The sequence below is a fragment of the Silene latifolia genome, chromosome 8 (assembly GCF_048544455.1).
Source record: "Silene latifolia isolate original U9 population chromosome 8, ASM4854445v1, whole genome shotgun sequence".
Lineage (NCBI taxonomy): Eukaryota > Viridiplantae > Streptophyta > Magnoliopsida > Caryophyllales > Caryophyllaceae > Silene > Silene latifolia.
Window position 1 is genome coordinate 58,972,968 of NC_133533.1, and position 13,056 is coordinate 58,986,023.

Consider the following 13,056-nt stretch of genomic DNA (forward strand, 5'->3'; position numbering starts at 1 on the left):
AACTCAGAGCTAATGTTTAATGCATACAAATCCCAAGCTATCCATATCTATAACAAAGCAATGACCAAAGTGTACCAATAAAACAAATTCAAAGGCACGGGTAATAGAAAACGTAGCTCAAGTCTCAAGTCACCATACTATAGACAAACGCCAAATACCTTTCGATCTTGCAAGACAAATTAGTCGGATTCTCGCGGATTCACTCATGCACTCATAAGTATAGGTGATTTATATGTGAAGATAGAAAGAAGTAGAAACACTTGGTAATATTTCTTTCTTTCTTCTCCAAATTGATATACTTGGGCTTCTTAATGATGCAACAACTGTCGATTTTGTTGTTGTTGGTGGTGTTGTCGTTTGTCTGATTAATATATTTGGGAATGTTGGATTGATTTATGGGAAATTAGGGTTTAGAGTTTTAGAGATTGATGTTGAGATTAATCGTAATAGTATTTTTTCTTTACATAATTAGTGTTCTCCAACAAGGTAATGTAGCTCATAATCGGTTCTCGATTCATTAGCATGTGTTGAGGAAGATGAGGAGTTTTAGGAGATGAAAAATCTGGGTAGCTTTAAAATAAGATAAGGGTATATTGGTCATATTTTTTAAAAAATTATCGGAATCCTCAACTTGGCGCAATTTTAGAAGAAAAGTGATTTTCTGGATGTAATTTACAAAAAAATTTATATAAGGCTATAATTTTCAAGAAGTGGTTTTTAAAAGGCTATAATCAACAATTTTCCCATTAAAAGTAAAAACTTACATATTTGATTTAGTTACTAAATTTTAGAAAATTGTATTTTGTCTACCTACCCATACACTTTTGATAAGTTAATGTTTCTTAATTTTATTTGAAGTATTCAATTTTTTTTTTCCGACTTTTTAACTTATAATAAGAGGTGAAATAAGAAAAGTGGATATAAAATTATTCTAAATTTCATAACCTGTTTATTTACGCAACATGCATTTCATTTTACTCATTGTTGTATGCTTATTTTATTAGCCCTTTTATTTGTTGATAAGTTTATTTTCAGTCGTTGGCCTATCAAAATAAATCCTAAATTACTACTAACTGGTAGCTAGTGGTAAGAAAGGGTCGAATCCATAGGGAGGCGAGTTTAATTATTCTAGTTTGTTTATATTTAAGTTCGTCTTAAAGGTAACCGTTTTATGGGGTTTGATTGTTTGATTTCTAACAACTAATAGCAAGTGAAATAAGATGAATAACAATAACATTAAGAAGTATAGGGATCGGGTTCACTAGGTAGTCATTCAAGGGTAAGGTTTAATTCATTGATTGAGCAATTTATATTGTTGAAAGTCATATGATCAATCGATTCTAATATGTCTTTTTAGATCTAAACCTAACATGCAATCGCTATTATTAAGTCGGTCTAATTCAATTATCGTGGCCTATACTAGTCTTAACCCGGTCGGTGAAAATCCTAGTTTATGCAAGACTAATTAACCAATTCTGACCAGTAATTAATTAACTAGATCTAAGACGATAATTAAACAACAATCAAAAGTAATTTACCAATCAATTCATTAATAACCCTTTTCTAACAACCTAGATCCCCTTTACCCTAGATTAGAGGTTTAGCTACGCATAATAGAGAGAACAATAATAGTAGTAGTAGTAGTAGTAATAATAATAATAATAATAATAATAATAATAATAATAATAATAATAATAATAATAATAATAATAATAATAATAATAATAATAATAATAATAATAATAATAATAATAATAATAATAATAATAATAATAATAATAAAGGAAAACATAATTAAAAGCATAAAAGATGAATAAGCAATTGACTTATTAATAATTGAGGAAACATTAGAAACAATACCGTAATAATAATGAACAACAAGCTTAGAAGATCCGAACAATAAACTAAACTAAACTAAGAGTTTTAGAGAGTTTTATAAGGTAGTTGTACGTAGCTAGGTAAAATAAAAGCGTAAATAAACTTAGGGCACGAATTGGGTATTTATAGTAAAACATAACTGACTTAAGGAAATTACGGAAAATTTGGAAACTAATGGTTCCTCGATCGAGCCTCTACGCACTCGATCGAGTACATGACTTCCTCGATCGGGCCTCCTTATGCTTGATCGAGGATCTCCCCTGTCAGCTCTTTTCTTCGTGTTGTCTTCTTAACTTCTCTTCCTTCATTCTTATGAATTCCCGTGCCATACTTCGTGTATTCCTTCATGCCTACTCCGCGATGCCCATTTCATTCCTTTGCTCCTCAAATGGATCATTCCTGCATTAAACATCAAATAACGGAAGTACCAACATTATAACATAAATGGCATGTAATTAATATAAATTACCACGAAAATCGTATTAGAGGTAATTAAGGGGAGGCATAAATATGTATATAATTATGACTCATCAAACTCCCTCAAACCATCACTTTGCTTGTTCTCAAGCAAAGCATCACACATGACATAAGGCAATCATACAAAAGACAAACAAATAACTCAGAGCTAATGTTTAATGCATACAAATCCCAAGCTATCCATATCTATAACAAAGCAATGACCAAAGTGTACCAATAAAACAAATTCAAAGGCACGGGTAATAGAAAACGTAGCTCAAGTCTCAAGTCACCATACTATAGACAAACGCCAAATACCTTTCGATCTTGCAAGACAAATTAGTCGGATTCTCGCGGATTCACTCATGCACTCATAAGTATAGGTGATTTATATGTGAAGATAGAAAGAAGTAGAAACACTCACTCAACTTATGAAACATACATGCAATCTAATGTGATAGAGATTTCCCCAACTATTATGCATCCAATATGTAGACAAGTACATGTATCAAAGACAATAAGGGTGGCATGAGTTAAAGGGATAGAAATGGTTTGTGCCAAAGCACGTTATGGATATGTGGAGCTAAGATGGTAGTCGCAGCGCTAAACCAAAACCAAAACCAAATGTATGATAACAAATGAACCCAACTTAGAAAAATAATCTTAACTTTACAACACATGAGAGCGAATAAAGTACTCTCCAAATATGCATTAGACTCTAACGACCATCTTTTTGATCCTTGACAAAACCAAACGAAGCAATCAATTTCTTTTCATTTTCTTTTTTCAATTCTCTTTTCCTTTTCTTTTTTTTTCAATTCTCTTTTCCTTTCTTTTTCTTTCTTTTCTTTTTCTTTTGCTTCATATTTTTTTTTCTTTTTCCAACACAAGGATACAACACAATTGCTAAAAAGTACTTTGCCATACCCACATGACAATAATTCCCAATCCGAACCATAAAAGCAAATTAGACATGAAAAATAAGCAACTGCAACTGTCCCGAAAGGTAGGCAAATTCCTGGATTGTAGCTTTATAGGATGTAATTTAAAGTTGGCTACATGGGTTCAAAAGGGCTAAACAAAAGGTAAAGCAAGGCTATTTGAACGGTAAGAACCGCCTATCCACATGTACTTAGTCAAATGAAAGCAATAAACGTATCAAGACATCAATGTCACACTTATGCAGTTTGATATTGTAATACCCGGCCTTTGTGGGACCCATAATTAGACCTTGGGACACGTGAGAGGACCTTTAGACCGATAAGAGATCACTCGAGAGGGAAGGATGAATAACACTAACATTAAGAAGGACTAGACCGAGTGGTGTTGGGTTCGGATCTAGGTAGTCATTCGGTCGAGTGAAGGGTTTATTCATTGATTCGGCAATTTGAGTTCAGTCATCGATCAGTGGAGGGCTACTCGGCCGAGTGAGTCCACTCGACCGAGTGGACTCGGCACTCGGTCGGGTGACCCGGTTTTCATAATACGGGATTAAACCCATTTCTTCCCTAACCCTAAATCATTTCCACCTTCCTCCTTATCACTCCAAACTCCATCCCCTCTCTCTAAACCCTCACAAACACCTTCTACTTAGGATTCAAGCTTGTATTAGAAGATCTACCACCTTCCTTTCCATCTCCTTCACCTAATAAGTAAAAATCTCTCCTTTTTAGTCTTTTAAACCCTAATTTTTGGGGGAATTCGTTATGGGTAATTAATTAGTGATTAGTAGGTGTATTTAGGGTGATTAAGGGGTAAGAATAAGGGGCTTTGTAGTGTATATTAGTATATGATGTATTGTGATAGTTATTATGTGATTTGTATAAGATAATAACGGTTAATTGAGAATAATAATCGGATTTAATAATAATAATCCGGAAGGAAAACATAATTGGGCGTGCATAATTTGATGGTTATCGATATATTTGGCGTGTTAATAGTGTGGTTGTTGGTATGCCATCGTGTGAGTGCAAGTGGTAGTGGTCTTTTGATGTTGTGTCATTCATACTAGTAGTCATGTTGCATGTTCACACTTGAGTCGTGTCATCTTTTATTTGTTTATTGAAACTAAGCGTTTTGTGTTTTTATAATTGTCATTGTCTCTTTTGCGGTAAAATAAAAGCGTAAATGTGTTGATCCATATGATATCCTCTGGTCATATGGGGAGCAATTATTTGTCATGGAATTAGGAAAGATCCAACGCGAAAAATCACGGAAGTTAATGGTTCCTCGATCGAGAAGAGGCGCGCGATCAGTACATGACTTCCTCGATCGGGCGTCCCTTTGAAGATCGCGCATGTCTTTTCTTCGTGTTGTCTTCTTAACTTCTCTTCCTTCATTCTTATGATTTTTGGAAACAGAATTGATTTGAGAAATGATCTTTATCCCTTTGGTCACTTTGAGTCACTCAACATATCTATAAATCTTATTAAAAGGCTAACCTAAAAAATGTGACATGGCAAGTTTAATTGTGACGTGGCAACTTTTAATGTGACATGGCAAAAAAAAGTGACATGGATTACCAATTTAAGAAAATTAAAAAATATAAGTTAAAAAAACTAAAAAAAATTTAAGGTATAAACATAAAAAAGAAAGAAAAAAAAATATCAAAAACCATTGATCTACTCTCATAATTGTTTTTATTTATTTACCTTATTTATTTAACCATTATTTCCTTTATTTAATGAAATGACCTTTTAACTTTCTTTCATCATTACTATATATACCATATCTTTTATTTTCCTTTCATTCATAAAATTTTTAGAGAATTAGTAATAGAATTTTTCATATATATAACTATTATATTCACCATAATTTTCAATTTTATTCATTAAATTAATTATTTAGGTTTTAAATTTTTGCTTATGTTTTGTATTAATTTGTTATTATTTTTTGTGTTTGTATTAATGTTGCAGGAGAATAAGTTTTCAACTTTATTCAAAAAATTGGTAGGTAAGGTATAGCTAAAGAACTAAATTAATTATTTCACTTTTTATTTTAATTATGTTTTGAATTAATTAGAATATTTTAGTTATTTTCGTGTGTTTATATTAATATTATAGAAGAATGAATTTTCAACTTTATTCAAAAGTTGGTAAAAGTAAATAGAGAACTAAATTAATTATTTCACTTTTTATTTTTATTATGTTTTGAATTAATTAGAATTTTATTAGTTATTTTTTTTGTGTGTGTTTGTATTAATATTATAGAAGGATGACATACTCACATATCAATAACAATACATGAGATTGGAAATAATGGCTTGGATCTTCTTTTTGATTTTTTCTTTTTTGGATGACTCTTTCTTTTTTTTTCTTTTCTTTTTCTTTTGCTTCATATTTTTGGGTATTTGAAATATCGAATGGTAGCAAAAATCTTTAAAGAAAATTGAGAGTCATTGATTTTTTTCTTTAAAATCTCATCCAAATACCAATTCATGTTGTCTTATTTGATAAAAGTTGTCCAAACCAACATTACCCGTTCTTACAAAAGGTAGTTTTTTTTTTTTCTGTAATTTAGGATATTTTATTAGAATTTTGTGTCTCCTTTTTCCTTTTCTTTTTGTTCATGTAGCTACTTGAAATAATGTGACATGGCAAATTAATTGTGACATGGCAATCCAACATATAGTGAAATGAAAGCAATAGTTTATCAAGTAACATGACACTTATTTAATTCTTTTAAAAATATGAATGATTACTAAAAGTTTTTACGGAAATATAATTATATATATTGTAACATACAAATAAAGAAAATCAAAAGACGTCATCAATCCTTACTAGAGTAGTACATTGATTTCATACATTTTGGAAGTTTTCTCTAATTTCTTACAAAGTAAAGTTCGTGTCCCTTCACTTGTCAAGCATTACTTATAAAAAAAGGTCAACTTCTTCCTTTAATTAGCATTTTAATGCTCTTGATTACGAGTTAATGTTCATGGACATCAAAAGACTCTCCTCTACTGAATTCCAAAAATGACAAATTTAAATGTGACATGGCAAATTTTATTGTGACATGGAATTTTTAATTCATTATTACATGACATTGATTTAATTCATTTCTCTATAAATAAATCTATACAAGCAATCTAATTAAATGGTACCTTAAATGACAAATTTTAATGTCAAAAAAAAAAAGTATAAATGTAAATAAACTTTTTAGTTTCTCTCAACTTTATGGAGGTCTCAATTCAATTAATTAAAATGATAATTTAATTAATGATGTTATTGTAGGAGTATGTATATGTTAATGCGATCCTAACATGGATATTTTGAAATCCGCGTAATTATTTTGCATACCCAATAAGAAATATTTTTAGTGATTAGCATAATTATCCATAGGGTGAGTTTTAGGAAGAATAAGGAAGTATTTATTTAAATTTATATATGATGTACTTACTATATGTGATTTGAAGTAATAAGAAGGTTATATTTTTGTAGAGAAAGAAAGGATAATGAATGAAAAGTAATCACGCTATATATTTTGAAGTTAGGAGGTTTTTAAGCGCATATGGAGTAGAAAATAAATTTCAATGCAATTTGTTCATATATGGAAGAGTGACTTCTTTTAATGTTTTGTTTTTATTGGTAGAAACTTGTACTCATATTTTTAAATCCTTTGAAAACAGGAGACAATAATGGAGCGCAAATTCATGTTGAATATCTTTTGGCGGCAAGATTGTCCATAAGACACAAGCGTTTGTACCCGAAAGTTCAATTTAACTGATTTGTGTCTCTTTTTCAAAACAACCAAGCTATTCACATTTTGGTTTGCCTATCATTCCGAATCAAAAATTTGAAGTGTATTAAACTTTCTTTTTAAATAAAGCTCCTCGCGTGTTCATTTATTTATCTTTTTTTTTTTAATAATTATTTGTAAGTGATTTTATAATTAAAATTAAACAAATGATTGAGAGAGAGGGACTACTCCATATAAGTTATTCACAAATTAAACACTTAAACACAGTCAATTATTAACAATCTCGTGATTTTCACGGGCTCTAAAACTAGTTCATATATGTTATAATTTTAATTTAGTCATAAATTAAAAGATGATCTTATGCATGCAAACTATAAGTAAAATAAGGAAGAAATCTTTATTCTTACATTGATATTTCGGATCAAAGGGCACAAGAGAGTTCTCCTACTCTCTTGTTCTTGAGCTTTCCTTAATTGGATGAACAATGATTCAAGTGTAGAATCCCTCCCAAGGTTTTATACCCAAAATAACAATTTAATAAAATTAATATTATTATTACTAGAACAATATTAATTTTGTATAAAAATTGACCCAAAAATATTATTTGGTCTCTCAATTATATCGGTTAAGAGAGAGGGAAGAGAAGGAAGATTTTATCTCTCTAAAATTCTAATTTTTAGATGAATGAATGAATGATTCACTAAACTCTTTTGGTAGTGTATAATAGGTAAAAATAAGGAGAAAAACCATTGTGTTCTCCTCTTTGAAAAACCGGGTGGCATGGGGAGGAATGGACCAATGCATGCACAAGGTGGTCTTCACAAGATTATGTAGGGTTGCATGACTAGGTTTAGAAGGAAATGATTATGTTTACCACTAACATAATCAACACAATATATTCCTAATCCTCCCCTTAATTTCGGTACATATAGATAAAATGGACTCCATTTTATTTTTGTCAATTTGTCAATTTGTCACATGTCACATAAAATTGTTATGTATTTTTAACATATTAAAAATCAACGCATTAATAAAAATACGTCATATACAAAATCGACTTAGTAATTCATAATTACTTGTACCAAAATATTTTACCAAATATAAATCACAACATCTTGTATTTATAATAATTTATTCATTCAAATGCAATTGTTTCTTTAAACAATAATTTCATCTAAGTAATAAAACAATTCGATTACTTAGACCGTATCTTATTTAATCAAATTACAATGAGACACGTAAATATTACTTCCAAAATCGTCCATCAATTTTAAGTAATTTAATTGACCCGTATCGTCATACGATCAATTAAATGATCAATTAAGAATGTTATCCTTTAGGTATGACCTAAGGGGATCAACTGGTCACCACCGTCTCACGACAGTAATGTCAAACTCTAGTCAGCCAATCATTACCGATAAGTGTGGACCAGTTGACAGTAAAATATTACTTCCCAATTGTATTCTTTAAAATGAGACTTAAACATGTAATCATCATGATCAACAGTTGTGATCGCATTATTGTCGGAGGACACATATTCCAACAATCCCACTTGTCCTCAACAAGTGTGCGTCACCAATTCTCTTGTCCTATTACTATCTCCCACTCAATGCAAGGTGCCTTTCTGGTCGTACTTGCAAGTGATCATATCGAGAGTGGTTTCCTCGATCTGGAGAATAACTGATTGACCGAATTTATCTACCATAGATATCTTCCGAGCGTGGCCACGCATTTCCAGTTCATTACTCCTCGAGTGGCCCTGAGATATTGTTACAACCCTGACAAGGGGTGGACAATTCCTATCGCACTCATTCTCTTCGACCAGCCACAACCATCACAACCCAAAATATGCCCATTTGACCCCATTTACGAAGGTCGTAGTAACACAAATCAAAGTTAATCTGAAACTGTGCCATCTTAGGCGAATAGTCTTTAGTCAAAAGAATCGACTCATTTGAATACTATAGTAGCTCTCGCCACGACCAGGCTATATAAATTTGCCAGAACTCTATAAGCGGTCATAAGGCCCGACAAAATGTTCCCAACAGTCTGCCTATGTGATCGACTAGTCATTCTCATATGACTCCATGGCACTTGAACTTGCCATCAATCGCATCACATTCTAGTCACTTTGAGATGTCACCTCATGTAAGTAACTATGGGCGAATACAATGCTAATCCGTGTTCACTTAAACGGGGTTCAATTGTCTCTACAACCCGTTGGACGTAACAAAGTATAAGGTGAGTTAATAATAACTTCAAACGATAAATGTCGACATCACATTCGGGTAGTCAATACAATATTACAACCTTGTGATGCAAGTCGTAAGTGTGTAAACACTTGTTGATTGTAATAGAAGTTTAACATACCACGTGTCCATGTGTTCAAACTTCTTATAATCGCATTTTCCCTTACGTTCATGTTATCTCTCATAGCATGAACTTTACCAAGTACACATATGGATTCCCAACCTCGGATTGGGTTCTTTATCTTGAAAGAACTTTCCTGTTGATTATCACATAACCAATGAATATGCGGTGAATGATTCAACTTGCACTGATCAAGTACTCCATCCACTCATAATGCACTAGGTAAATGTTTTGCAGAGTCTTGCAACAATTTGTCAAGAAGATTAGCCTAGCACTTCTCACAAGTCCTAGCAAATTAGGAAATACTAGTTTTGAGTAACTTCTTACTTCAACTAAGTACTTTTCCAAAATTCTAATTTCTCCTTTTAGCTGAAAAGCTTAGGATTATCATAAATCCTTACGCGTGTTCGGATTTTCTTTAATATGTGCAACCTCTTGACACATAACATAGTGTTTGTCCAACATCCAACATGAAATCGCTCATCAGATTCTCTCGAGAATACATGACGATTCTTTTATGGCTTGCCAATGAATCATCATGCTCTTATACATATGATTTATTATTGGACATGTGCATGAGTATTCTAATGGCGGAAACATTAGTAACTTATAATCATGTCATCAACTATACTTAGGTTCAATGAATGACCATGACTGCTTATGGTAATTCCATTTTCATCGATATGAATAACCTACGTTTCTTGTTGATTTGATGCGTACATCTCAATACTTATCCAACATCTCATGATGTGATTGGATTCATCATGGTCCATTTTTCATCCAGAATTGAAAACTCAAATACTTCTTTGTGAAATAATAGTATTAGCTCGTCATTCCCAATGAGTAATGAGTTATAAACCTTTACAGGATGATTGCTCCCACTAAATTCCATGTCTTCACATGATAATTTCCAAACTCCCACTTAATTCCAGATGTTTCGTAATTGACTACTCAATTGAAACATTTCAAGAATTGAGATTTGTTGCTTTGCTAAGTTATTGAGATAAAACCATATATGTTCCCATCATATCCTTTCAAAATACCTATTTTGAAGTGGTCTCATCTTAACCTTATGGAAAGAGATTTTAATCTCTAACTCATTCATATCATAATGATGTGTAGCAAAGTCATCATTTAAATATGAATAATATCTAATACACGTCCTTCAAAATACCCTTTTCGGAAGGAGGTTTAACCAATTCATATTCATAATGAGGTTAAGTAATGACATTAGCATGGTTAATACTTAACTTAGCTATTGAGGATATCGGTATATCAATCCTTGCAACTTCTAGTCATAAATCTCATTTATTTTCTAGGATGTAACTTTGATTTATTTAGGCTCTTAAGTAAATATCAATGTTGAAACTATTGGTCAAAATTTATCATAAACTAGTCAAAACTCTTGTTAAGACTTTACATTTGTCATTTTTCTTCCAAAACTTTCTTTTGGTCTCCTCGTGTAGTTATCTTGAGAAAATATTCTTTTGATTACTTCACTTGGTCTCTTTTGTCATGTAGATCTATTCGAGACCATAGAACTCATCTATTGGGCATACTATATAAATAGATATACCTTTATTCAAATCATTCTCCCTTGCGTAGATCTCATTTACACAAGTACACAAATTTATCTTGGTGTTGTGTCCTCATTTTTCTCTCACTCTATCTTTAGAATAAATACACTAGAGATTCAAAGATAGCATATGAGACACAAATAATGATTTTTGAAGTATAAGGAGAACTATCTCATAGTTTGACTAATTGTTTTAGATTTTGTAAGTGTACTTGGTGATTAACTTTCCTTTAAGAGAGTTCATTAACTCAATATCACTTTGTAAATGATCATACACAAGTCTTTTGCTTGTGGTCATATAATGAATCCCATCATTATAGTTGTCTATTAGATCACTTTAAGTGAATAATCATATGTTTCTATGAGCAAGCGGATAAAGACGAATTTTAGAACAAGGATAAAAACGATAAAACGGGTGACTTGGGTTGCAAACCAAGCCACCATTATCCAAAATACGACCATTATCCAAAATACATTTCCATGTCGAACACGGAAATCAAAGGTTCTAAAATCCGAAACATAATTAAAATAAGACAATAAAAAGCGAAGCTTCATGGAAGCTATTCCTAGCTTCTCGATGGTTTCTCAAGCTTGCTTTTCTTTTCCCTTGTCCTTGCTTGGTAGAGGCCCTATTTACAATAAAAAGGGGATACATTATCACAACTTTGTATCACAATACCATAGTTGAAATAGAAACATAAAAGAAAGGATAGTCATTTACCTCTTTGGAGTGATCTTTCGACCTTAATATCACCAAGGTATTTGGTACAATTTCTTTTCCAATGTCCAACACCATTACAATAATGGCATTTATCAAGAGGACCCTTCTTGATCTTGGAGGTGCTAGCTTCATAAGTCTTAGCTTTGGTGAAAGTGGGAGCTTGCTTCTTACCCTTCTTCCCATTCTTCTTGAACTTCCCCTTGCTTTTGGTGCTAATGTTAAGCACATCCTTAGGTTGGTTAACATTTAACCCCATGTCTCTTTCTGCTTGCACAAGTAACTTGTGCAACTCTTCAAGAGACACGTCCTTGTCTTGCATGTTAAAATTCACCCGGAATTGAACATACGCTTTGACCTTGGATAAGGAGTGTAGAATCCTATCTACAATGAGTTCTTTGGGGATTTCAACCTTTTGAATCTTCAAGGTCTCGACTAGCTCCATTAATTTGAGCACATGAGGGCTAACCTTTTGGCCCTCTTTGAAGTCGAGATCAAAGAATGCCGCGGCCGCCTCATATTGGACGATCCGCGGAGTTTGTGAAAACATTGTCACAAGCTTGGAATAGATTTCATTAGCGGTGCCCATTTTAAAGGCTCTCCTTTGGAGATCCGCCTCCATCGCAAAGATCAACACGTTTTTCATTGCGGCGGACTCCTTATGGTAAGCCTCATATGCTTCCCTAGTGGCGGCGGTCGACCTAGTATTAGGTTCGGGTGGAGAGGCCTCGGTAAGGTAACGAAGCTTGTCGTCACCTTGGGCGGCTAGTTTGAGTCGGGCATCCCAATCGGATAAATTTGACCCATTCTTTTCAAGTTTACAACGATCCATGAAGGATCGGAGCCATGAAGTATTAGCGAGAGGTGTGGCGTTTGGATTTGGAGTAGCCATTGGTTATGAGAAATAGAAGCGGTCTACAAAACAAAATAGAAGGAGTAAAACAAATGTCGTTTTAATAATAATAATACTCGTAAAAATTTAATTTAAACAAGTTTTATTACATTTTTCTAGTGACCTCTACCCAATTAGATAAATGATTCCGAGATCCAAATTTATATTAACTCGGGCACGGGGTAGCCGATGAAACCCTTATCAATATAACTCGGTGGACTAACTTTTTAATCGATTCTACTTTTAGAACTCTCGGTCGATAAAATTACTCTAATATTTATCTATAGCCCAAAACACATCCGACAAGGGCACGGGGCAGCCGATGAAACCCTTATCAAAAACTTTTGTTGAGTTCAATCCAAATTTCGAATAAATGTGTCCATGATCCAAACCCATATTAACTTGGGCACGGGGTAGCCGATGAAACCCTCATCAGCATGAATTCGGTGGATAGACATTTATCACCCA